This window comes from Rhinoderma darwinii, chromosome 3 (genome assembly GCF_050947455.1).
Source record: "Rhinoderma darwinii isolate aRhiDar2 chromosome 3, aRhiDar2.hap1, whole genome shotgun sequence".
Classification (NCBI taxonomy): domain Eukaryota; kingdom Metazoa; phylum Chordata; class Amphibia; order Anura; family Rhinodermatidae; genus Rhinoderma; species Rhinoderma darwinii.
In genome coordinates this window covers 246740697-246767723 of record NC_134689.1, presented here as the reverse complement: position 1 = coordinate 246767723, position 27027 = coordinate 246740697, and the positions used below count along the sequence as shown (strand labels likewise).

The window sequence follows — 27027 nt, the reverse complement described above, 5'->3', positions numbered from 1 at the left end:
AATGGCATCAAATATACTATATATATATATATATATATATATATATATATATATGTGTGTATATATATATATATATGTATGTATATATATATATATATATATATATATATGCTTAGCATGAAAGTAACTTATTGTTATCACTTAACGTTAAGAAATAAAATGGAAGGTTCTAAATGAAAACAATCCCATTCTCATTAGTATTTTCTTTTTATTTGTAAACAATAGCCTTTGTAATGTCTGAAATAAGTTTGGTATCTCAGGCACAAATATATATATATTTTATATGTAGATGAAAATAAATATCTTCTCTACTTCTGGGACATTTTAAAATACTGCTCCAGGATTTTCCTTCGTATTTGCTGTAAAATAGAAAAAAGACAATTAGCATAAGTCGGTATTAGGCTGGGTTCACACGTGGCGGAATTTCACTTGAATTCCGCTGCGGACACTCCCCAGCGTTAATCCGCAGCGGAGCCGTTTCTCCATTGACTTCCACTTCTATTTATAAGTGTTCGTTTAGACGATGCGTAAAATTCCGCTGCGGAGCATAGGCTGCGGAGCGGAATTTGGTGTCCGCAGCATGCTCTGTCTGTTGCGGAGCAGTGGCGGACTGGTTGCGGACTCATGGCGGAATTTCTCCATTGACTTCAATGGAGATTCTAAATTCCGCAATGAAGTCCGCAGCTGTCATGCACATGTCATGTGTGCTGCGGATGCGTCTTGCTTTTTGGACATGACATTTCTTCATTCTGGCTGGACCTATGTATTTCTAGGTCTACAGCCAGACTGAGGAAGTCAATGGGGCTCCCGTAATTACGGGAGCGTTGCTAGGAGACGTCAGTAAATAGTCACTGTCCAGGGTGCTGAAAGAGTTAAGCGATCGGCAGTAACTGTTTCTGCACCCTGGACAGTGACTACCGATCCCAATATACAGCAACCTGTAAAAAAATAGAAGTTCATACTTACCGAGAACTCCCTGCTTCTGTCTCCAGTCCGGCTTCTCAGGATGACGTTTCAGTGTAAGTGACGGCTGCAGCCAATCACAGGCTGCAGCGGTCACATGGACTGACGCGTCATCCAGGGAGGTCGGGCTGGATGACGAAAGAGGGACGCGTCACCAAGACAATGGCCGGTAAGTATGAAAGTCGTTTACTTTCACTAGGGAAAGTGCTGTCCCTTCTCTCTATCCTGCACTGATAATAGAGAGAAGGGAAGCACTTTTCCCGCAGTCCGCAGCAGCTAGTCCGCATAAATTTACTGCACATTTTTGGCAGATCCGCAGCCGTAATCCGCAACCCGGATTAGGTGCGGCATTGATGCGGACAGTTGCGGAGGAATTCCGCCACGTGGGGGCATGCCCTTAGCAGCAAGCAGCCAATAAGCATCAGACATTCAGAAAGACGTAGAAAACCTGTAGGGAAATACAGTACTGAAGCTTCGGCTCTAAAAGATCAGATTTCACCATATTCCTCACAGGAATCTAATATATTGTTAAAATCCTGCAGGAAAATCTGCGTGGTTTGTTTAATTCTATGAGTCATATTTCCAGTACCCGTTTCAAATCCGCACTATTTCACTGTCTGACATGTGACCTAATAGCATAGTTCTGTGTATTACCGTCACCTGAGCACTGATCTCTTCTGATGGAAATCCAACAGAATTCTGAATTTACTTTTCTAGCTGAACAGCAAATATCATGTAATTAAAAAGTTGTAGTGGGTAAGTAAAGAAGCAAATTACAAAGTAACACTAAGTTCACATCTCGGTCATAGGAACAGAATAACGGAAGTGTCCAATCCGTCAAATGACTGATACCAGCGGCGTCCGACAGAAACCATTGACTTTAATGGGCTCTGTCATAGGAGTGCCCTCATAGGACATGTGTAGTTTCAGGAACTTATATCTGCTTATTTGGAGAGGTTAGTGCACTCTGTAACACTAACCTTGTGAATATATTTATAGCTTAACAAACTTTTCAATGTCTCTTCAATGACTGAATGACAAGGGGTACTAGAGGGTAGATGCGTGAGCTCTTATAACTGTATCTAGTCTCATGAATCCATTTTTCATTAGCTGATTAGGAACAACAATAAACCTGCAGTATTCAAAATTTCTGCTACCTTTGTGTAAATTCCAACTATGAAGGAGGCCACTTAAACATTTCTCATAGGATGTTCTACATACCTGTGCTCCCTGGAGTTGAATGGGTGAAAGTGCCCTGTTGCTCTCATGGGAGAGTAGCTCTCCCGCGTCTCATAGCTGATTCCTCCATATCTCGTTCACTATATGTGTCCCGAAGGCTCTTCTTACCCATAAAGTGTCCTAGCGAGAAAAATTATGTGACAGTCAGTGTTGATGCTTGTAGACTGCACCTTACCCATACACAGCCTAAAACTGATACATACACCTTATTATTGTTGTCCAGTTTGGAAAAACCCATTTCAAATACCCTACTAGGAAATTCTGAGTTAATGGAGGGAGATTCCCCATTCAGGACCCTAGCTATTAGCAAGAGCGGAGATCGGCTACAAGGAACAGCTCTCACTCTGGAGTACCTGAAACATCTGTGAATTACATGGACACGCCGTTGATTTCAATAGTAATTGCGTAATGCTTAATATATATTGTGGAGGCTCTGCAGCAGAATTAAACACTTGGTACCAGGCCCGCAGAGTACAGCTCAACACTTGGGGAGCATTTAAACAAAACAGAATTGTCTAAAGTGGACAACCCTCTGGTAAACACTCTGGTAAGAATTTTTATCTGCTGTGTGGATCAGATATATGATATACGCTAAATGTGAGTCTCATATTATTGCATAGTGAAAATTACTTCGGATCCACACAGCAGATGCTGTAGGAGTCGGACAGTCACAGTGCTCGTAATGGAGAAGATAGTTCGGCAATAAAGCACCTGCTAAAATGATTACCGGCAATACCTTTTACCGGATGTTCTTTCTCAATCCATGATAAAAAAATAATTCTGTGCTGCTTTAAATCATGTTTTTTTTCTACACATTTATGACTTTTCTCATGAATAATAAACTCTCTACACTTATATACCCTGGGTTTTCCACGGGAAGATTAGGTTTGAGAATTAGGCATGTCATAATTTGTGACTTCATGTGCAGCATTAATGGTACCTGATGATGTCCCTTTAGTCACCAGAGTCATTTATAATGGACAATATGCTTCAAGACGCTCAAAGTGTTGCAGCATTTTCACATTAAAAAAATAAACAATACATCCGATAAATCTTGGCCAGAACAGAGCTGATAGCCAATGTTTTTCCCAATTGTCATCCAATTATGAGTTGTTTTCTATTGTGCAAATGACGATAAATGTCAGACAATGTATCAAAATCCTGATCCATCCTGCTGGGTACTAACGGCCAATTGGTTGCCATAAAAAGGTTGTTTTGTTTTTTCCCATTGTTCTTCTCCCTAATGCGTCGGCCGATATTTGACTGTGCATGGATGTAAATGTTTGTAGTGGTATCCATGCTGTACAACAGGTTGGTTGCCCATTTTTTCATTGGTTGAAATCTCACGTCTAGTAGTACACATTGGGCATTTGTTATGCACAGGGAATTGGTTTCTCTTTGTTCCTTGTTTTCCTAGTATGGGATTTATTGTATGTAAAGGGATTTTATTTGGACATGTTGTCATATTGTCTGCAGCTGATAGCAGGGGGCCTCCCATCCACCTCGATGAGATTTTAACAGCGGCGAATACAAAATGTTTTAGGTATTACAGAGATTTATATCAGTGGTCGTCAGTTGTGTTAATAACTTTTGCAGTCCTGCAGAGCCGGAAGCTTTGGTGGATGCACCGCTTGGGTTTATCTAATAGGAGGGTTTTCCTCAATTAGGTCAATATACTGTAAAAAAGTGTATGAAAAGAGGTTTATTAAAATAGGAGCCAGAAAAAAAGTCTTTAGTACTATATATATGTATGTGGACTCAGTGGCGGATTATCATTAGGGCGGTTCGGGCGGCCGCCCGGGGCCCAAGGCTCCCAGGGGGCTCATGACCGCCCAAACCCCCTCATGCCCAGTGGCGTCGCTAGCACCGGAGGGATCTCCGGTGCCAGGACCGCACCTGTCATGAGACGAGGGGAGCTTCGCTGCAACTTAGCAGCCGTGGTCTCTGCAGCTTTAGAAGCTCCCCCTCCAGCCCCCCTTCCCTGCTCTACACACCTCTCCTGCTGCTAGCTGTCGGGACATGGGGGAGGGGAGACTGTCGGCGGGCTCTGTGTCGTGCTGTGAGCAGGAGAAGAGCTGCAGTGAAGACTCACAAATCTCCTACATAAAAGGTAAGTGCATGTGTGTTTACAATGTGTTTAATGTGCATATTCATGTGTGTTTAATGTGCATATTCATGTGTGTTTACAAGGTGTTTAATGTGCATATTCATGTGTACTTTGTGTATAAGGTGAATTCTCGTGTGTACTTTGTGTATAATGTGCATACTCGTGTGTACTTTGTGTATAATGTGCATACTCGTGTGTACTTTGTCTATAATGTGCATACGCGTGTGTACTTTGTGTATAATGTGCATACTTTATGTATAATGTGCATACTTTGTGTCTAATGTGCATACTTTGTGTACTTTGTGTATAATGTGCATAATGTGCGTACTTTGTGCATAATGTGCGTACTTTGTGCATAATGTGCCTACTTTGTGCATAATGTGCCTACTTTGTGCATAATGTACGTACTTTGTGTATAATGTGCGTACTTTGCGTACTTTGTGTATAATGTGCGTACTTTGTGTATAATGTGCATACTTTGTGTACTTGTATAATGTGCGTACTTTGTGTATAATGTGCATACTTTGTGTACTTTGTGCATTATGTGCGTACTTTGTGTGTCTGTGATAGAGATAGAGTGTATAAATACATACATATGTATGGTGTGTGTATGTGTATATATATATATATATATATATATATAATATATATTTCAGCAGAAATTCCTCTACAGAAAAAAAATCACGGGCAGAAAATACGTAGCAATTCCGTTAAGTGTGGACAAGCCCTAATACAGTAGCAGCACAGAAGATTAGATGTGAACAATTCTCATCACACGCTGCGTAAATGATAAGCGGGAAAAATAGATAGCAGATGTTATGTAGAAACGCAATTTAGAAAAAATAAAAATCTTATACTTGCCAGAATTCTGTTTCTTCGTCCGGGCCGGCCTCCTGGGATGACGTTTCACCCCATGTGACCGCTGCAGCCAATCACAGGCCAATCACAGGCTGCAGCGGTCATATGGGATAAAATGTCATCCCAGGACTGCAGCGACACTGTGTAGCACTATATACAATGGGGGGGGGGGGCGCTGTGTGGCACTATATACAAGGGGGAGCGCTGTGTGGCACTATATACAAGGGGGAGTGCTGTGTGGCTCTATCTATAGGGCGCTGTGTGATGCTATCTATAGGGGGCTGTGTGAAGCTCTCAACTGGGTTGTGTGTGGGTGGCGCTCTATCTACAGGTGTGTGTGTGTGTGTGTGTGGGGCTTTATCTACAGGGGGTGTGTGTGTGGCTTTATCTACAGGGGGGTGTGTGTGTGGCTTTCTCTACAGCGGGGTGTGTGTGTGGCTTTATCTACAGGGGGGTGTGTGTGTGGCTTTATCTACAGGGGGTGTGTGTGTGGCTTTATCTACAGGGTGTGTGTGTGTGTGTGTGTGTGTGTGTGTGTGTGGCGCTGTCTACATGGGGGGTTGGCTCTGTGTCCCTGCACAGTGTGATACTGTCAGTATGTAGGGACACATCCCTGTGAAAGGGGAATCATAACACCCATTTGTTAATGCTTGTGCAAAAAGGTAGTGTTAGCAATAGTTACGGCGCGGCAGGGTGGCGGTGGAGAACGGGGGCCCAAGTTTGGGTAACAGCCCAGGGCCCATGGTCTTCTTAATCCACCACTGTGTGGCCTTGGAGACAAAGTCTGTCCTCTGTCTACTTTTCTTCATTTTATGAGCGACGTGCTAAATGGACATGAGCAGGCCTGTGCTAAATATAAGAAGGATGGAAATCTGCTACAAAGTTATATTATAAAATGCATCTTGATCCTGCATCTTATTAATATATTAATGTAATTGGAGGAAAAATGAATATTTAGAGGCTTTATGGGTCTCAAAGCATTGTACATATAAATTGACATTGATCCTTATTAGATCAATAGATTTTGTATAAGGAAATGAAAGGTCATGTCATGTATTGGGAAATAAGGAATACAATGGCACATTGCCAGATGTTAATGAGAGGCATTGACAAGGCCCTGTATAATTTCTGTTGTAAATGATGGGTAAACAACACGTAGCAGTAAGTCACATGGGCAAAGATCTTAATGTACTCTTTTTCACAAATATCTGAATTATTGATGTCGTCTAGCTTTTCAAGTTTATGTTCTGATTTATTGGGAATTATATGGTTTGAATGCTGCTCAGTTGCTTTTCCGCCTTTTCTGCTGTTAGCATCGGTCCAATACAGATTTGAGTCCAGTCTGACTCTAGTCTAATTGCTAGGGACACACCGCCTAACAACCACATTCTCAACTGGTGATCAGGCACTGAGTTTCTAGCAAGCCATTTGTCTCAGATTACTCTGGTCTTCAGCTCAAGGCAGAATTGCCACTGAGCTAAGGAACAGGAAGGGGCAGGTAGTATAATAATAATAATAATTTTTATTTATATAGCGCCAACATATTCCGCAACACTTTACAGTTTAGGGGGTACATTCTACAGATAATATCAGACATTACATAGTGACAAAACTAATTTACAATACAAACAAGAGGAGTGAGGACCCTGCTCGCAAAAGATTACACTCTATGAGGAAATAAGGGAGACACAAAGTGTAAAAAATGCTTAAAGAGGCTCTGTCACCAGATTTTGCAACCCCTATCTGCTATTGCAGCAGATAGGCGCTGCAATGTAGATTACAGTAACATTTTTATTTTTAAAAAACGAGCATTTTTGGCCAAGTTATGACCATTTTTGTAGTTATGCAAATGAGGCTTGCAAAAGTCCAAGTGGGTGTGTTTAAAAGTAAATGTCCAAGTGGGCGTGTATTATGTGCGTACATCGGGGCGTTTTTAATACTTTTACTAGCTGGGCGCTCTGACGAGAAGTATCATCCACTTCTCTTCAGAACGCCCAGCTTCTGCCAGATCACGCTGTGACGTCACTCACAGGTCCTGCATCGTGTCAGACGAGCGAGGACACATCGGCACCAGAGGCTTCAGTTGATTCTGCAGCAGCATCGGCGTTAGCAGGTAAGTCGATGTAGCTACTTACCTGCAAACGCTGATGCTGCTGCAGAATCAACTGTAGCCTCTGGTGCCGATGTGGCCGACACGATGCAGGACCTGTGAGTGACGTCACAGATCTGCACTGCCAGAAGCTGGGCGTTCTGAAGAGAAGTGGATGATACTTCTCATCAGAACGCCCAGCTAGTAAAAGTATTAAAAACGCCCCGATGTACGCACATAATTCACGCCCACTTGGACTTTTACTTTTAAACACACCCACTTGGACTTTTGCAAGCCTCATTTGCATAACTACAAAAATGGTCATAACTTGGCCAAAAATGCTCGTTTTTTAAAAATAAAAACGTTACTGTAATCTACATTGCAGCGCCTATCTGCTGCAATAGCAGATAGGGGTTGCAAAATCTGGTGACAGAGCCTCTTTAAGTACAATGGCCCAGACATCTTTTATACATATGGGGTAGTACACATAAAGCGGCATGAGCCGGTCACCAGCCAGTGTCAGTGTATGACAAACATGAAGTGCATTAGGGTGCAAGGAGTGTGGAGGATACTGCTGAATGAAGGGGCCTCATTACTAATGTAAAAGGGGGGCCAGGTAAAGGAGTCAGATTAGGGAATGTTATATACCTGTCTAAAAATATGTGTTTTCAGGGCCCGTCTAAAACTATGGGGTAGTGCATTCCAGAGGATTGGTGCAGCACGAGAAAAATCTTGGAGACGGGAGTGGAAGGTTCGGATTATGGCGGATGTTAATCTGTGGTCGTTGGCAGAACGTAGAGCACGAGTAGGGTGGTAGACAGAGATGAGGGAGGAGATGTAACGTGGTGCAGAACTTCGGAGAGCTTTGTGGGTGAGAGTAATACGTTTGAATTTCATTCTGAATGGTATGAGCAACCAGTGCAGTGACTGGCAGAGGGTAGAGGCGTTGGTGTAGCAGTTGGTCAGAAAGATGAGCCTGGCTGCTGAATTAAGGATCGATTAGAGAGGGGAGGGTTTAGTGAATGGAAGACAGATTAGTAATGAGTTAGAGTATGTTCACACGCTGAGCCAAAAACATCTGAAAATACGGAGCTGTTTTCAAGGGAAAACAGCATCTGATTTTCAGACGTTTTTTGAGCAACTCACATTTTTCACGGCGTTTTTCGCGCCGTTTTCGCAGAGTTTTCGCAGCGTTTTTTTTGTAGTTTTTGGAGCTGTTTTCAATAAAGTCTATGAGAAAACGGCTCCAAAAACGTCCCAAGAAGTGTCCAGCACGAGGCTGTAATTTTACGTGTCGTCTTTTGACAGTGACGCGTAAAATGACAGGTCGTCGGCACAGTACATCGGCAAACCCATTGAAATCAATGGGCAGATTTTTGCTGACGTATTGGAGCCGTATTTTCAGGCGTAATTCGAGGCGTAAAACACCTCCATTACGCCTGAAAATAGGTCGTGCGAACCCAGCCTTATATTAATCAAGACGAGAGTGAATCAAAGCAACATTGAGAGTTTTGGCTGTTTCCACAGTAAGAAAAAGGCGGATTCTGGAGATGTTTTTGAGGTGAAAGTGACAGGAGCGTGTAAGTGATTAGATGCGTGAAGTAAAGGAAAGATCTGAGTCAAAAATAACCCCAAGACAGTGGGCGTGCTGCCTGGGAGTTATGGTAGTGCCACACACTGAGATGGAGACATCAGGTTTAGGTAGGTTAGTAGATGTGGGAACAGAAGGAGCTCAGTTTTAGAAAGATTCAGTTTCAGATGGAGAGAGGACATGATGTTAGAGACAACGGATAGACAATCACTTGTGTTTTGTATTTGAGCAGGGATGATGTCATGGGAAGAGGCATATAATTGGGTGTCATCAGCGTAGAGATGGTACTAGAAGCCAAATCTGCTGATGGTTTGTCCAATAGGGGCTGTGTAGAGAGAAAACAGAAGCGGACATAGGACTGGTTCCTGAGGAACCCCGATAGCAAGTGGATAAGGAGAAGTAGAACCAGCAAATGACACACTGAACGAGCGGTCTGAGAGAGGAAGAAAACCAAGAGAGAGCCGTGTCTTTAAGGCCAATGGAGTGGAGCATGTTAAGTAGGCGTTTGTAGTCTACAGTATCAAAGGCTGCAGAGAGATCCAGAAGAATCAGTAGAGAGTATTTGCCGTTAGATTTAGCCGCCAAGAGATCATTTGAGACTTTAGTAAGGGCAGTTTCTGTGTAGTGTAGAGTGCGGAAACCAGATAGTAAGGGGTCAAGAATGGAGTTAGCAGGGAGATAGCGGAGAAGGCGAGAGTAGACCATGTGTTCCAGGAGTTTGGACATGAAAGGAAGATTAGAGACAGGTCAGTAGTTAGCAGTCTCTGATGGGTCACAAGTTCTTTTTTTCAATAATGGGTTTATAACGGCATGTTTCAAAGAGGAAGGAAAGACTCCAGAAGAAAGGGAGAGGTTAAAAATTTTAGTCAGCTGACTAGTGAGAGCCGGGGAGAGGGACTGGGCGAGGTGTGAGGGGATAGGATCACTAGGACAGGTAGTAGGACGAGAAGAAGAAAGGAGCCTAGAGACTTCTTCTATTATTTGGTCAAATGCTGAAAGAAACCAAGAGGGAGTGCGGGAGGGAAGGGGATCGATGCTACTAGGGGACTTAGAGATAATATCATGCCGAATGTTGTCAATTTTAACTTTAAAATATGTGGCCAGGTCTTCAGCACAGAGATCTGTGATTGGCGTCTGCACTTTAGGACTAAGGAGGGAATGAAAAGTATCAAAGAGGCGTTTTGGATTATTAGATAGTGTGGAGATGGTTTCAGGTGATTGAGGAAAGTGAATAGTGCATGGGAGCTGTACATAGGCGAGGGAAGGAGAGAGGGACTGATGTGAATCGTTTTAATCAAAGGCATAAATGCGCAGTAGGATTGTAAACAAACCACAGCTTCAATGAGGAGTGAGGCAGTGAACATGATGTGATGGTTTTCAGAACAGCAAAAATGGCCAAAGTATAATCTATAATGTAAAATTATATGATGTATTATTTCAGACCATGAAGAAGAAAACAGCATAGCTCGCTGGGCTACGCTGTTTCCGTAAGTGCCATAGAACTGAATGGTAGTTATGGAAACAGCGTATCTCACATACTATACTGCTTCCGTAACCCAGCGAGCTATGCTATTTTCTTCTTCATGGTCGGAAATCACACGCTTCAGCCGCAACACAGAGCGTTAGAATAGTGTTTAGGGGGCCCCATTCTAGAGATAGGTGCGGGTCACAGAGTTGGGACCCGAATCTATCTGACGTTTATGACATATCCTGTGGATATGTCATAAATGTCTCTGATGGTAAAACCCCTTTAAACAACACCACATTAAACTGTATTGCGGAAAACTATACATTTAAGTGGTGAACCACTTTTGCCGTGAAATCAAATCTAAAATTAAAAATGAAGCAACTTTGCAAAATCTCCTATTTTGGAAACATACTACTTTCCATCTGTCCACTAATTCTTTCTTACACACATTCGGCAGGTGAGCAACAAGTAGGGGACAGAAAGATTGTTAAATAACTGCAGGGTCAGACTTCACAGAGTTTGTTTGTGGTCTGTTACCATGGAAATACATATTTCTATATAGGAGCTGTGGACACTAAGCGGTAGAACATTTATTATTTAAGACGATTTGAAAAATTAGTTTTGGAAAAACGTATTTTTTTATGCATTGAACAATTAAAAGAAAATGGTTGAGAAGGTGGACATCAAAATACTAATAGTAATGCAGTTATTATCCCCTTCCCGTCGTAAACAACTTTCAGATTTTAATTTTCGTTTTTTCCTCCCCACCTTCCAAAAGCCATAACTTTTTTATTTTTCCGTCGATATAGTCCTTTGAGGGCTTGATTTTTGCGGGACGAGTTATAGTTTTTCGTAGAACCATTTATTGTGCCTATAATGTACTACGAAATGGGAACAAATATATTTGTGGGGTAGCAAATTCCTTCATTGTTTTTTACGCTTTGGTTTTACGGAAGTCACTGTGCAATTAAAACAACATGTTAACTTCATTTTGCGGGTCAATACGATTATGGCGATACCAAATATATATACTTTTTTCTAAATATTACTTCTTTTACAAGTAAAAAACTAAGTGTAAAAAATAAAATTTATTTTCTGTCGCCAAATTCTGAGAGCCATAAGTTTTTTATTTTTACGTCGATTAAGTGGTATGAGGGCTAATTTTTTGCGGGATAAGCTGTAGTTTTTAATGATATAAATTTTGGCTTCATGCGATGTTTTAATCACTTTTTATTCCATTTTTTGTAGGAGATGAAGTGACCAAAAAATAGCGATTCTGGCGTTTACAATGAAAAAAGTTTTACGGCGTACACCGTGCGGGTTAAATAATGATATATTGTAATAGTTCAGACTTTTACAGATACGGCAATACTAATTATGTTTATTTAAATGGGAAAAGAGGGTTTTTTTTAACTTAAATTTTTTTTTTTACATAAAAAAATAACTTTATTGTACTAATTTTTACTTTACTTCTAGATGAATTCCTTGAGGGGTGTAGTTTCCTAAATGGGGTCACTTCTCAGGGTTTTTCACTGAACTGGTACCTCATCGAAATGCAACATGGCACCAAAAACCAATTTTGTAAAATCTCCACGTAAAGAACGAAATTGCGCTTTTTCCCTTTAGACCCTTGCCGTGTGTCCAAATAGCAGTTTACAACCACATATGGGGTATTTCCCTACTCAGGAGAAATTGTGTAACACATTTTGGGGTGTCTTTTCTCCTGTATTCCTTGTGGAAATGAAAAATGAGCTAAATCTACATGTTATTGGAAGAAAAAAATATTTTTCCATTTTCACGGCCCAATTCTAATAAAATCTATAAAACACCTGAGGGATCAAAATGCTCACTACATCTCTAATTTATTCTTTGAGGGGTATAGTCTCCAAAATGGGATCACACCTGGAGAATTTCTACTATACTGGTACTTCAGGGGCTCTGCAAATGCGACATAGCCCCCAGAAATCAATTCAGCAAAATCTGAGCTGCAAAATCCAAATGGCGCTCCGTCAATTCTGAGCCCTGCCGTGGGTCCAAACAGCAGTTAAATTACCACATATGGGGTATTGCCTTAATCAGGAGAAATTGCTTTACAAATGTTGGAGTGCTTTTTCTCCTTTATTTATTATAAAAATTAGAAAATTCTATGTTTTTTCAGAAAAAAAAGTAGATTTTCATTTTCACAGACTAGTTTGAATAAATTTACCAAACAACCTGTGGGGTCAAAATGCTAACTATACCACTAGAAAAATTCCTTGAGGGGTATAATTTCCAAAATGGGGTCACTTTTGGGGGGTTTCCACTGTTTTGGTCCCTCCAGGGCGTTGCAAATGCGACATGGCACCGAAAACCATTCCAGTAAAATCAGCGCTCCAAAATCCAAATGGCGCTCCTTCCCTTCTGTGCACTGCCCTGGGTCCAAACAGCCGTTTATTACCACATATGGGGTATTTCCGTAATCGGGAGAAATTGCTTTACAAATGTTTCGTTGCTTTTTCTCCTTTATTCCTTGCAAAAATTCAAAAATGCTAAGATTTTCATTTTCACAGACTAATGCTAATAAATTTAGCAAAAATACCTGTGCGGTCAAAATGCTAACAATACCCCTGGATAAATTCCTTGAGGGGTGTAGTTTCAAAAATGGGGTCACTTTTGGGGGCTTCCACTGTTTTGGCACCGCAAGACCTCTTCAAACCTGACATGGTGCCTAAAATATATTCTAATTAAACGGAGGCCCCAAAATCTACTAGGTGATCCTTTGCTTCTGAGGCCTGTGTTTCAGTCCATTAGCGCACTAGGGCCATATGTGGGATATTTCTAAAAACTGCAGAATATGGGCAATAAATATTGAGATGCATTTCTTGGGTAAAAATTAATATTGGCAAAAAAAAAATAATTTGAAAATTTCACCTCTACTTTCCTTCAATTCCTGTAAAACACCTAAAGGGTTCAAACACTTTCTGAATGCTGTTTTGAATACTTTGAGGGGTGCAGTTTTCAAAATGGGGTGTTTATGGGGGTTTCTATTATTTAGGACCCTCAAAACCACTTCAGAACTGAACTCGACCCTGAAAAAATAGCCTTTTTAAATTTTCTTAAAAATTTGAGAAATTGCTGTTAAAGTTCTAAGCCTTGTAACGTCCTAGAAAAATAAAAGGATGTTCAAAAAACAATGCAAACATAAAGTAGACATATGGGAAATATTAATTAGTAACTATTGGTGTGGTATTACTCTCTGTTTTACAAGCAGATACATTTAAAATCAGAAAAATCATAATTTCTTCACATTTTCTCTAAATTTTAGTGTTTTTCACAAATAAGGAATGAATTTATCGACCAAATTTTTTCACTAACATAAAGTACAATATGTCACGAGAAAAGAATCTCATAATCGCTTGGATAGGTAAAAGCATTCCGAAGTTATTACCATATAAAGTGACGGATTTGAAAAAATGGGTCTGGTCCTGAAGGCCAAAATGAGCTTGGTCCTGAAGGGGTTAATAAAGACTAATTACAAAGTTACACTAAACACACTGACTAATCTATGGATGGTGCAATGCGGTGATCGTTGAGCCACAATCGGCTCGAACGGTCAGTTGAAAGATGCGACTCTTTATTAGGGCATGACCACACATGGCGGAATTCCTCCGCAACTGTCCGCATCAATGCCGCACCTAATCCGGGTTGCGGATTACGGCTGCGGATCTGCACAAAATGTGCAGAAAATTGATGCGGACTAGCTGCTGCGGACTGCGGGAAAAGTGCTTCCCTTCTCCCTATCAGTGCAGGATAGAGAGAAGGGACAGCACTTTCCCTAGTGAAAGTAAAAGAAATTCATACTTACCGCCCGTTGTCTTTATGACGCGTCCCTCCTTCGGCATCCAGCCCGACCTCCCTGGATGACGCGCCAGTCCATGTGACCGCTGCAGCCTGTGCTTGGCCTGTGATTGGCTGCAGCCGTCACTTACACTGAAACGTCATCCTGGGAGGCCGGACTGGAGACAGAAACAGGGAGTTCTCGGTAAGTACGAACTTCATTTTTTTTTACAGATACATGTATATTGGGATCGGTAGTCACTGTCCCGGGTGCAGAAACAGTTACTGCCGATCGCTTAACTCTTTCAGCACCCTGGACAGTGACTATTTACTGACGTCTCCTAGCAACGCTCCCGTCATTACGGGAGCCCCATTGACTTCCTCAGTCTGGCTGTAGACCTAGAAATACATAGGTCCAGCCAGAATGAAGAAATGTCAAGTAAAAAAAGCAAGACGCATCCGCAGCACACATGACATGTGCATGACAGCTGCGGACTTCATTGCGGAACTTTGAATCTCCATTGAAGTCAATGGAGAAATTCCGCCATGAGTCCGCCACTGCTCCGCAACAGACAGAGCATGCTGCGGACACCAAATTCCGCTCCGCAGCCTATGCTCCGCAGCGGAATTGTACGCATCGTGTAAACGAACACTGCTAAATTAAAGTGAAAGTCAATGTAGAAACGGCTCCGCTGCGGATTAACGCTGCGGAGTGTCCGCAGCGGAATTTAAGTGCAATTCCGCCATGTGTGAACCCGCCCTTAGGAGGTGTTTGATTCTTAATAAATGTGTCACATATTACACCAACTTTCTTTCTTTTGAGACTGGTGTATGAAATGCAAGTCTTCAAAAATTCCCCCATAGGGTCTAATATACTTTATACTAATAGACATTGACCTAGTAATAGAGGATGGTATGATTGCAATAAAAACTGTGCCCCCTATTCCTCAAGGCCCACAGGCATTCCTACCACAAAAAGTAGCAAAAACCGACAGTGGATCGGCCACTGTTTGGAACAGTTGAACTGCTGCCTTCAACCACTACTCCGCTTATACCCCTGCACTGTACTACATCAATTCATCTGCGGAGCTTGCCTTTAGCGCATGTTACTAGATGAAACACTGGAGAGCTATTTCTCTTGATGAACTGGCGAAGTTTAGTTAAATCTGTGTTGTGTAGCTTGCTGCTTAAAGGGAACATGTCATCCACATTATGCTGCCCTTTCTGTTTTCAGCGGTCTGTCACTTATGGGTTAATGTGAGCCCTTTTCTGAGAACTTATATTCAGAGCCCAGGAAGCGCCGCCAGAAATGAGTGCAGCGTATTCATGAGGTGTCGCCAACTGCGCATACTTGCTGCAGATTGACAGATGTCTCCGTATGCACAGTAATCAGTAGAAAGTGGACGGAGCTAGCGGCAGCTCAAGAACGCACTCATCTCTGGCCACTGAAATCAGCGTGTCTGTCACTATAATATGCTTCTCCCAGAGAGGGCAGCATAATGTAGATGAGTGGAGGTGTGTATGAAGAACTGCTATCAGACATGTGGGCAGTGCAGGAGGGCAGGAGTGGGGATCCCTGGTGATAGGGACTTGTTGTCTTTTCTTTCCATTAATCCAGATGGATTGGGATGTCAAAACATTTTTTAAGCATCTATTTCATTAATTAATCTGGGTTGTCAGCCAAGCAGTGCAAAATAATTGCTTAAAACTGATTGACATGTGTAATACAATTGTCTTCAACAATTACTGTTTATAAATGTGTTTTTTTTAGCTCAAATATCGACATATTTCATTTATCAATATTAAGAGGTAGGACTGACACATTTATACTGTTCTGTATGAAATTTAATTTTCAGTGTTGTGCATGGTGCTGGGAGTGTTAATCAAAAATCACCTGCACAAGATTATTTGATACCTCTGATATATTTTATTTCTCGATCCTGTTACTTTCTTATTTTTTTAGCATTTAATTTTTGATTCAGTGTGGGTGCAAATGAGGATCAAGCGCTGATCGAGAATACAGCATCTTGATCGGTGCTTGTTTGCTCCATTCAAACGGAGCAATGATCGGACTGTATGGGGAAGAACGATTATTAATACGATCTTTGGTCCACATAAATTTGCATCTTGTTAACAGCACTTGGCAAAATCTTCAGATAACAAGGGTATAGGAAGATTGTTATGTAAGGATGTGTACGGGAAGTTTAGTATCTGCCTTCATTGAATGATGGCTTCATAATCATGTTATTATTCTAGGAGGTCAATAGTGCATCCCACTTACCTCACTAGACATGGTTGGCAATGCCGTAGGGAGTGGGTTGCCTGAATTTACGCAGAAAACAAACGTACACAAGGGTATGTATGTATATATACACATATATATTGCATTTTGGAAAGTCTTCAGATTGACTGCAGCAGTCACATGGGATGAAACTTCATCCCAGTAGGCCGGCCTGGACGAAGAAGCACAGAATTCTGGGTAAGTATAAGAATTATTTTTTTATTAAGTTTGTTGAGTTAAGATTTTTGCGACAGAATCGCAGCTTTTCCGCTGCCAAAATCGCAACCAAAAAGCAGAGATTGCGCAAATACAATTGACATGCTGCGGATTCAAAAGCCGCACTGCAGGTCAATTTCTGAGCGTTTTTTATGCTTATCATTTACGCATCGCGTGGATGAGATTTGTTCAAATTTCATCCAATCTGCTGCTACTGTATTATGCTGTGGATTTTCCACAGTGATATACGTTGCGGAAAATCTGCAGTATTTAAGCTATTTGTGAACCCTAAAAGAAACAACTATTTCAATTTTATTATAGATCCCAAGACACATACCTAGAATGTTATTTCCAATTGACTGGAAATAGTTTGATGTGAGAAATCGTGATGCTTTAGTTTGTTCGGATGGAAACAATGTTTATGGTTTTATTGTATGTAGAATAATTTTTCTGTTCATCCCTCTGAATGTTGGGGGATGTGTTGGTTGGTAGTGGGTAATGTTAAAGTGTAGCTAAACGTTTGACAAACTTCTGACATGTCATAGTGACATGTCATAAGTTTGGATTGGGGGTCCGAGCACTTAGACCCTCTCTAATCGCTAGAACAAAGCAGTTGAAGTGCTCATGTAAGCGTTCAGCTGCTTCGTGTCTGTTTGGCTTTTTCCCTAAAGCTGATGTATCGGAGTACGGGCTCATAGACTTTTTATTGAGTCCGTACTGCGATACATTTTTTTCCGGAAAAAGCCAAACAGACACGAATCGGTTGAGCGCTCACACGAGCGCTTCACCTGCTTGGTTCTAGCGATTGGTGGGGGTCTCAGTGCTCGGACTCCTACCAATACAAACTTCTGACATGTCACTATAACATGTCAGAAGTTTGTCAAACGTTTAGCTACCCTTTAATATTCTTATCTGTGTTTTTTATGAATATTTAAACATCCGTAGTTTCCTTCATTTAACCCCCAGTCCTGTTTTGTCTCTCAGAGCTTCTAAGCCTATGAAAGCCGGTCATAATATAATACGGTAGATTGTAGTATCTGACTTATTTGTTTGCGTATGTAGGTCTGACTAAGTCTATATAACACCTTTAAGATCAGAGAAAGCAAATACTCTAGTTTATTCTGCAATTTAGTGTTCCAAGCCACATAGCCCCATTCATTTTTCAGCCCCTTAAAATGCTGTCCTCAGGGGAATGTTTTTTTTTTGCAAAATGGGTGCATTTTTACAAATGGAAACATATAACTGCAGAAAAGATAAATGATGTCAGTCATCCAAGTCTAACCAGAAGGGTCTACTGTTTAATTCCATAGCGTAAAGCAACTGCCTGACTTTGGCGAGCAGCACAACTTGTTTCTGGTCAACATAAATGTTTTTATGGTTTTGCACTGGAAAAATGTTGTATCCACAATGTTTATGCCAGCTTGCGTTATATCTACATGGACAATATAACAACAGGCTTCAGACTTCATGGCTACTCGTAGATATATTTCTTTTTGTATGTATATATGATATAACATATTAACATACTTGAGAAATATTCATATTTAACTACAGTCGTATTTCAAAATAATAAACTAAGTTCTTATACAAGTATAACAATAAGGTTTATTTCTAGAAAGGTAACTGTATATAAAGTTTATACATTTATTGTCTTAATAATTTCATTTTTATCATGAGAATAATTTTTAAGGCTTCATCTATTTCTGAATTGAGTAAACATTAAGGGTATGTTCACACGATGAGAGGCATTTACGTGTGAAAAGACAGACTGTTAACAGCTGCCTCGTTTCACACGTAAATGCTCCTCCTCGCATTTTGCGAGCCATCTGAGACGCTCGTAAATCTTGAGCTGTGCTTCATTGAGTTCAATGAAGAACAGCTCAAATTACGTGGCAAAGAAGTGTCCTGCACTTCTTTGCCGAGGCAGTCCATTTACGCGTCGTCGTTTGACAGCTGTCAAACGACGACGCGTAAATTACAGGTCGTCTGCACAATACGTCAGCAAACCCATTCAAATGAATGGGCAGATGTTTGCCGACGTATTGTAGCCCTATTTTCAGGCATAAAACGAGGCATAATACGCCTCGTTTACGCCTGAAAATAGGTCGTGTGAACCCAGCCTTACAATGTCATTTTTCAGCCTCAACCTGCTACGAAAGTTTTTGTGTTTTAGACAATATGGGTAAAGCAGGTTATAAAAGTAAAAAATTGCCCCCGATCTTAAGAGCAATGAATATTTTTCAATATTCGGATGGTAGTCATTAAAGGAAAATATTTTTTTGCAGTGTTGCAAATATTGTTTACAAGCATAGGAGAGCGTGAGTTCCTTTATCATCTCTTCATGTATAATGTGTAATACATATGTAGAGATAGTATCTTTAATTCACTTTACATAATGTTATTTGCTTATCCCTTATCACCCATCATTTTCCGAATTGTTTTACTCCATATTATATGTGTCATTACTGCATTATCACCCTATGAAACCTGCCACTGACACTTTTTACAAGTTCTTGTCCTTTTACCCTACTAATTACCCTGTTATTTGGACTCCTTGTTATAGAATACTGCTAGCCTGTGTAGCTTGACACCTTATTCTCACAAGGTCATTATACAAGTCATTGTTGTCAGGTTCATTTGCATGTCTATAGGTTTGGTCTTTAACTTTTAGGACAGGTTCATTGCTGTGGAATTCTGCTGCGGACAGTCTGCAGTGGAATTCTCCAGTGGCCGTTTTTTACATTTGTTTCAATAAATTTTTAGGCAAGTTAGTTCAGACGTTGCGGAAAACTCCGCTGCAGACCATAGGCATAGGTATTGCGGAGAAGAAGCGGAATTTCACTGCGGATTTCAGCCTTTGCAATGCAAAAACTGAAATCTGTGGCAAATCCGCTGTCTTTTCTGCAACGTCTTAATTACATGTCAAATATGCCAATGTTGGTGCAGATTTGTTGTGTAATTGCCCCAAATCTGCACCAACATTTGCAGCGGAAAAACTCGTCTGAACATGCCCTTAGTGTTCTTTTTACTCTACTTCTATTTGATGCTAGTCTCTTTATAAAAGAAGAAAAATAAGACCTTGTTGTCAATGCACTTTTCCCCCGCTTGGTACTGACCCTAGATCAAAATAAATATTTAGATTCAGCAGCTCTCTGGGGCTGGGTTCACACTGTGCCCTTTTGTTGCGTTTTTAACATGCGTCTCACAATAGGAGTTCATCAACCAAAACAAATAAAATGCATGTTAAGAACTCAGCAAAAATGCACAGTGTGAACCCAGCTTTATGTCTATTGTAAAAGTTCTACTTACCAACTGCCCACTGTTGGCGTTTATGAAGTGACTTGATTTTGCCTAGTCTGACAGTTTCTTCAGGGAGCGCCATACCAACCGTGAGTGAGACAAAGGAGAAAAGAAGTAGGTGAGCAAGGAACCCGATGGTCAGGATTCTAGTGAGGGAAACTGCAAACATGTCTGTGCTTTGCGTTCTGTGCTCTGCGATGTGTGAGTCTGAGGGATGTGTGCACTGATCTTTCTTCTCTCGCCTCCATCACTTTATATAGTAGGTGCTCAGGGAGGGGGACAGCAGGCTTGTGATGAATTACACACGTGTTTGTACTGTGTGCAGGGCTTAACCCAGAGGCGTAGCTAGGTTCTACTGCACCCAGGGCAAAGATTCAGATTGCCCCCACCCCAACTTCTTTCCCGACATCTCCTTCCCCCTCGACATATTTGCTTTCTCTACCACTCAATGAGGTGTCATTTTTTTTCATCTTATTTTTAATGTAACTCAAGCATAAAAATATTTCTAAATTTTACAAGCAATATAATTATATAAGGCAGTTTAATATGACAATAAATTAAAAGAATATAAATTAAAAAGGCCACACACAGCCCCCCATTTGTAGATAGCACCACACACACAGCCCCCTTATAGATAGTGCCACACACAGCCCCTCATTGTAGATAACATAACACACAGCCCCCCTGTAGATAGCACCAGACACAGCCCCCCCTGTAGATAGCTTCACACACAGCCCCCTGTAGATAACACCACACACAGCCCCCTTGTAGATAGCGCCACACACAGCCCCCCCTTGTATATTACACCACCCAACAGCCCCCTGTAGATAGCTCCACACACACAGCCCTCCCTTTTAGATAGCTCAACACACAGCACCCCTTGTAGATAGTGCAACACTCAGCCCCCTCTTGTAGGTAGTGCCACACACAGACCCCTTGTAGATAGTGCTACACCCAGCCCCATTGTAGATAGTGCCACACATAGCTCCCCTTGTAGATAGTGCCATACACAGCCCCCCTTGTAGATAGCGCCACACACAGCCACTCTCTTGTAGAAAGCTCCACACACAGCCCCCCTGCAGATAGCTCCACACACAGCCCCCATTCTAGATAGAGCCACACACAGCCATCCTCTTGTATATAACACCACACAGCCCCCTGTAGATAGCTATACACACAGCCCCCTTGTAAATAGCTCCACACACAGACCCCTTGTAGATAGTGCCACACACAGCCCCCCTGTAGATAGTGCCACACACATCCCCAATTACAGATAGCTCCACACACAGCCCCCATTGTAGATAGTGCCACACACAGCCCCCTGTAGATAGCGCCACACAGCCCCCCTTGTAGATAGTGCCACACACAGCCCGTCTCTTGTAGTTAATGCCACACAGCCCGTCTGTTGTAGAAAGCGCCATGCACAGCCCCCCTTGTAGATAGTGCTACACACAGCGCCTCTCATGTAGTTAACACCACACAGTCCCCCTGTTGTAGATAGCGCCAATCTCAGCCCCTGTCTCGTAGATAGTGCCACACACAGCCCCCCTATTGTAGATAGCGCCACACACAGCCCCCTTGTATAAATTGCGCACAGCCCTCACTTGTACTTAGTGCTACACCCCCCTTGTACTTATTGCCACCCCGTTATACATAGTGCCACAGCACCCCATGTACTTAGTGCCACACAACCCTCCTCCCCCTTGTACATAGTGCCACACAACCCCCATCCCTCTTGTACATAGTGCCACACAACCCCCCTCCCTCTTGTACTTAGTGCCACACTGCTGCCAGAGCGTAGAGCGGTAGCCTACCGCTATTACTCTTCCCTCTGCTTGATGTGACTCACTGTTAGGAGGAACCAGGGGGTCATGCAGCGGCAATCTAACTGGAGTCGGTGCCAGCCCAAGAGTGGACCAGTCCAGTCACCTGACCTGAGTCACCTGACCTCATGTCTGCGGCGCCCCCCTTCCCTACCTCCTAGATGCGCCCGGGGCACATGCCCCGCCTGCCCCCCTAGTTACGCCCTTGGATTAGAGCTACTTGTCATCTGACATCTCATGTGTTTTGATCATAATGGCTTTTAGCCACATTACAAGTCCTTGACCTTCCCTGTAAAACATCTGTAAACACCAAACTTTTATAAGGCTCTTAAAATATTCTGTTCCTGAAACCATTTATTTCAGACCACAGAACATTACAATGTAATACAGATGCTTAATATGAAAAGCTGCAGCACTTTTATCTTATTGTTGGGACAACTTACACAGGTGAATTATTGTTTGTTCCTTGTTTTGTACAAATTGTGAACATTTGGGTAAATAGATTTTCCTCTACTTCTGGTTATTAAGCCACAGCCGCAAACTGACATTTCTGGTACGTCGGTATTGCAAGTAACTTACTGCAATCGAACGTACCAGACAAGTCAGGACTTTATACGGTCACTGTCTCAAGCGACACAGTGACAGAACGGCAACTCAGCTCTAAAGTAGAGTTGCTGGGCGGGTGATGCCGGCATGGGATCAAAAAGAATGGTCCCAGTGCCGGCGAGCGCTGAGATTGGCCAGTCTGTAGGTAGGGTATCCCCACTTTCAAATACAGCAGGGTTACTGGTGGGCGCTCCGATCCCTTTGTTCAGTTGACATATTTAAAATAAGAAAAACAGTCATTAGACCTGTCATCAGACCTTTCATCGCCTGCCATCAGACTGTCATCAGACCTGTCATCAGACCTTTTATCGCCTGTCATCAGACCTGTCATCAGACTTTTATTCACATGTCATCAGACCTTTCATCACCTGTCATCAGACCTTTCATCGCCTGTCATCAGACCTGTCATCACCAGTTAGAAATATAAAATATGTCCCAAAGGCTTTACACTGCTGAAGAGGCATACCACATGTTATGCTCTGATACGGACTCAGCAAGTGAATGTGAAGCATAGTTTGTGCTTTCATCTGAGTCCTTATCTAGCAAAACTGACTCTGAACCCCACGTCAGCGCAGAAGAGTCGCAGGTCCTGCTATGCCCGAATTGTCATGGGTAGCTGCAGATAAATATAGTCCCCAAGTGCTGGATTTTACAGCCTCCTCAGGTAATCAATTTGAGGCCACAGGGTTCGAGGCCAGGGCCGGGGTCAGCACCCGGCGAACCAGGGCAAGTGCCAGGGCCCATTACACTGGGGGGGGGTCCACTTGGCTACCAGGTGCTGACGCTGCCGTCATGGCTCCTCCAGGAGTGGAATCCCTGGGCCAGAGTTTTGCCAATGGTGTAGCCGGTGATTCTGCTACTGGACGAGCCCCAGACAGTGGCATAGCTGAAGCCCACAGGCGCCCCCATACTGGCGCAGTAGCACTACAATGAATGAATCCTCTACATTGCTAGGCAGGCCCGCAAACTGTGCCGTCCACCCAATCACCTGACTTCTAGCTGTTTGCCTCTTCCTCGTCACCTAGAGGGAAAGGATTGGCTACAGCAAGAACTCATCGTGTACATATCTGCTCCTCCCCATCAGTTCGAGCCACAGTGTCCCGCGGTTGCTGAGTTTAGGAATTCTACTCATGCTGCTCTCTGACCCCTACACCAGCTGTATGTAAGTAGCTATTAACCCCTTCATTGTGTGTATGTCTGTCACGCTGAGCAGTCACCTCAGGGCTGACTCTTTAGCATAACAGAAAAAGTATAAATAAATACATATCTATCTATCTATCTACAGAGGCGTAGCTAGGTTCTCCAGCACCCGGGGCAAAGATTCAGTTTGGCGCCCCCCCCCCCCAACCTCTTTCCCGACATCTCCTTCCCCCTCGCCGTGTTTGTTTTCTCTACCAATCGACGTGTCATTTCTTTTTATGTAACGCGAGCATAAAATTATTTGTACATTTCACAAGCAATATGGTTCTATACACAACACCAGAAGCAAGCTCACTACATATACACAGCCCCAGAACAAATACAGCTCAATTTAGTGCATCCCCTGCCGTATAGGTGTGTACGGCGTAAAACTACAGCTCCCAGCATGGCCCGAACAATGGTAAGGATATGCTGGGAGATGCCGTTTCACAAAAAATAAATCCTATCATAATCATCTCGCTGCAGATCATACAGTGACTACAGTGCTGATTAGAGGCAGAATAAACATTTACATTAAGTGACTCACCGGTGACGTCTCAGATTCTAGTTCTTTTTCTCCATTTGGTCCAGACCTCTATGACGACTTCTCCCGGTCCATTTCTGCAGTTTGCCGCTCACATGTCTTCAGCTTCTCACTTTTCCAACATTTCTGCACCTATAAATAAATATAAAGTTATCATTATACCACACATTACGCCCCTAAATATAATAGCGCCATACACTGCACCTCTAATTATAATAGCACCATACACCGTGTCACACACACACACACACACACACACACACACTGTGCCCCCTGTAGATAGTGCCTGCCATAGAGCCCCTGTGGATAGTGCCCCCATATAGACCACCCCTATATATAGTGTCCCACAAATAACTCCCCCTATAGTGCTCTACAGATAGCCCACCCCTGTATATAGCCCCCTGTAGATATAGCCCACCCCTGTATATAGAGCTCTACAGATAGCCCAACCATGTATGTAGCCCCCCTGTAGATATAGCCCACCCCTGTATATAGTGCTCCACATATAATCCACCCCTGTATATAGTGTTTCACAGATAGCCCACCCCTGTATATAGCCCCCCTTGTACATATAGTCCACCCCTGTATATAGTGCTCCACTAGATAGTCCACCCCTGTATATAGTGCTCCACAGATAGCCCACCCCTGTATATACTATATACAAGGGTGGGCTATCTGTGGAGCACTATATACAGGGGTGGACCATATGTACAAGGGGGCTATATACAGGGGTGGGCTTTCTGTGGAGCACTATAGGGGGAGCTATTTGTGGGATACTATATACAGGGGTGGGCTATATTTACAGGGGGACTATATACAGGGGTGGGCTATATCTACAGGAGGACTATATCTACAGGGGGACTATATCTACAGGGCTGGGCTATATCTACAGGGCTGGGCTATATCTACAGGGCTGGGCTATATCTACAGGGTTGGGCTATATCTACAGGGCTGGGCTATATCTACAGGGCTGGGCTATATCTACAGGGCTGGGCTATATACAGGGCGACTAGATCTACAGGGGGGGCTATATACTGGGGTGGGCTATCTATGGAGCACCATATACAGGGGTGGGCTATATCTACAGGGGGACTATAGCTACAGGGCTGGGCTATATCTACAGGGCTGGGCTATATCTACAGGGCTGGGCTATATCTACAGGGCTGGGCTATAACTACAGGGCTGGGCTATATCTACAGGGCTGGGCTATATACAGGGCGACTAGATCTACAGGGGGGGCTATATACTGGGGTGGGCTATCTATGGAGCACCATATACAGGGGTGGGCTATATCTACAGGGGGCTATATACTATGTAGCCCACCCCTGTATATGGTGCTCTATAGACAGCCCACTCCAGTATATAGCCCCCCTGTAGATATAGTCCCCCTGTATATAGCCCCCCTGTAGATATAGTCCCCATGTATATAGCCCCCCTGTAGATATAGTCCCCCCTGTAGATAGCCCAGCAGATATAGTCCCCCTGTATATAGCCCAGCCCTGTAGATATAGTACCCCTGTATATAGCCCAGCCCTGTAGATATAGTCCCCCCGTAGATGACGTCCCCCGTGTAGACAAAGTCCCCCCCGCAGATACAGCCACACTTCTATTGCAATTTAAAAAAAAAAAAATTTCAAACTCACATTATTCCCGCTCCCACGCCGTCCGGCATCCATGGAGACCTGCTCTCTTCTGCGCAGGTCTCCAGGGGGTTGAACGCAGCGTCTATGAAAGGCGCTGATTGGCTGGGCAGGATGACTTTCCCTGCCAGTCAGTCAGCGCCTTTCATCGATGGAAGCGTCACTGGTACAAAAGGTACCAGTCGCTTCATTCGTGGAGAGGCGCTGAATGGCCGGGCACGGAACGTGCCCGGTCATTCATTGCTTCTAATTGTACCTGTGTCCTTGCGACACAGGTACAATTATAGTGCAGGAGGAGGTGGCGCTGGCGCCCCCCTCCGAACTGCGCCCGGGGCAGATGCCCCGCTTGCCCCCCCCCCCCTAGCTACGCCCCTGCTATCTATCTATCTATCTATCTATCTATCTATCTATCTATCTATCTATCTCATATCTATCTATCTATCTATCTCTGGAGCAGACAAAAAAAATGGCGACAGCACACTGCGAACACTAATGTAACCTAAACCGCTAAATATAAGTAAATATGCATTACATGCTAAATCTACTTACAATAGGGAGGTTCTTAGTGCACATTTTGATTAAAAAGTGTTTGCCCACCTGCCATGACAAGGCGTCCTCCATAGGTGGGGACCTACTCTGCACATACACCCAGAACTGGATCTAAGCCTACATATATATCTGGGGATGGTAGGAACCAGCATTCAACTAATTAAAATCACCCAGGACAGAATGGAAGGAGTACAAGAACAAAAAAATTGAGACAGTCACTAAACCCACATATATGAATCACATAAACAACACAAGAGTTTGAACAGCACATTCCAACAAAATGATACAAAATGTGTATGCAGGTGCAAGAACACCTGTGACTGCAAATATACAGCAGACAAAAAAATGGCGACAGCACACTGGGAACACTAATGTAACCTAAACCGCTAAATATAAATAAATATGCATTACATGCAAAATCTACTTACAATAGGGAGGTTCTTAGCGCACATTTTGATCAAAAAGTGTTTGCCCACCTGCCACGCCAAGGCTTCCTCCATAGGTGGGGACCAACTTTGCACATACACCCAGAACTGGGACTAAGCCTACATATATATCTGGGGATGGTAGGAACCAGCATTCAACTAATCCTTCCCTTCCCGCTTTGGCCACTTTTGACGTTCCTGACAGAGCCTCATTTTTCAAATCTGACATGTTTCACTTTATGTGGTAATAATTTCGGAATGCTTTTACCTATCCAAGCGATTCAGAGATTGTTTTCTCGTGACACATTGGACTTTATGTTACTGGCAAAATTT

At 42.8% G+C, this 27027-nt stretch overlaps 1 pseudogene; it reads right to left on the bottom strand.

Moving 5' to 3' along the window:
* Positions 1 to 255: 255 nt before the first annotated feature.
* LOC142748023 (bombesin-like) lies at positions 256 to 20139 on the bottom strand (annotated as a pseudogene).
* Between the last annotated feature and the right edge of the window lie 6888 nt (positions 20140 to 27027).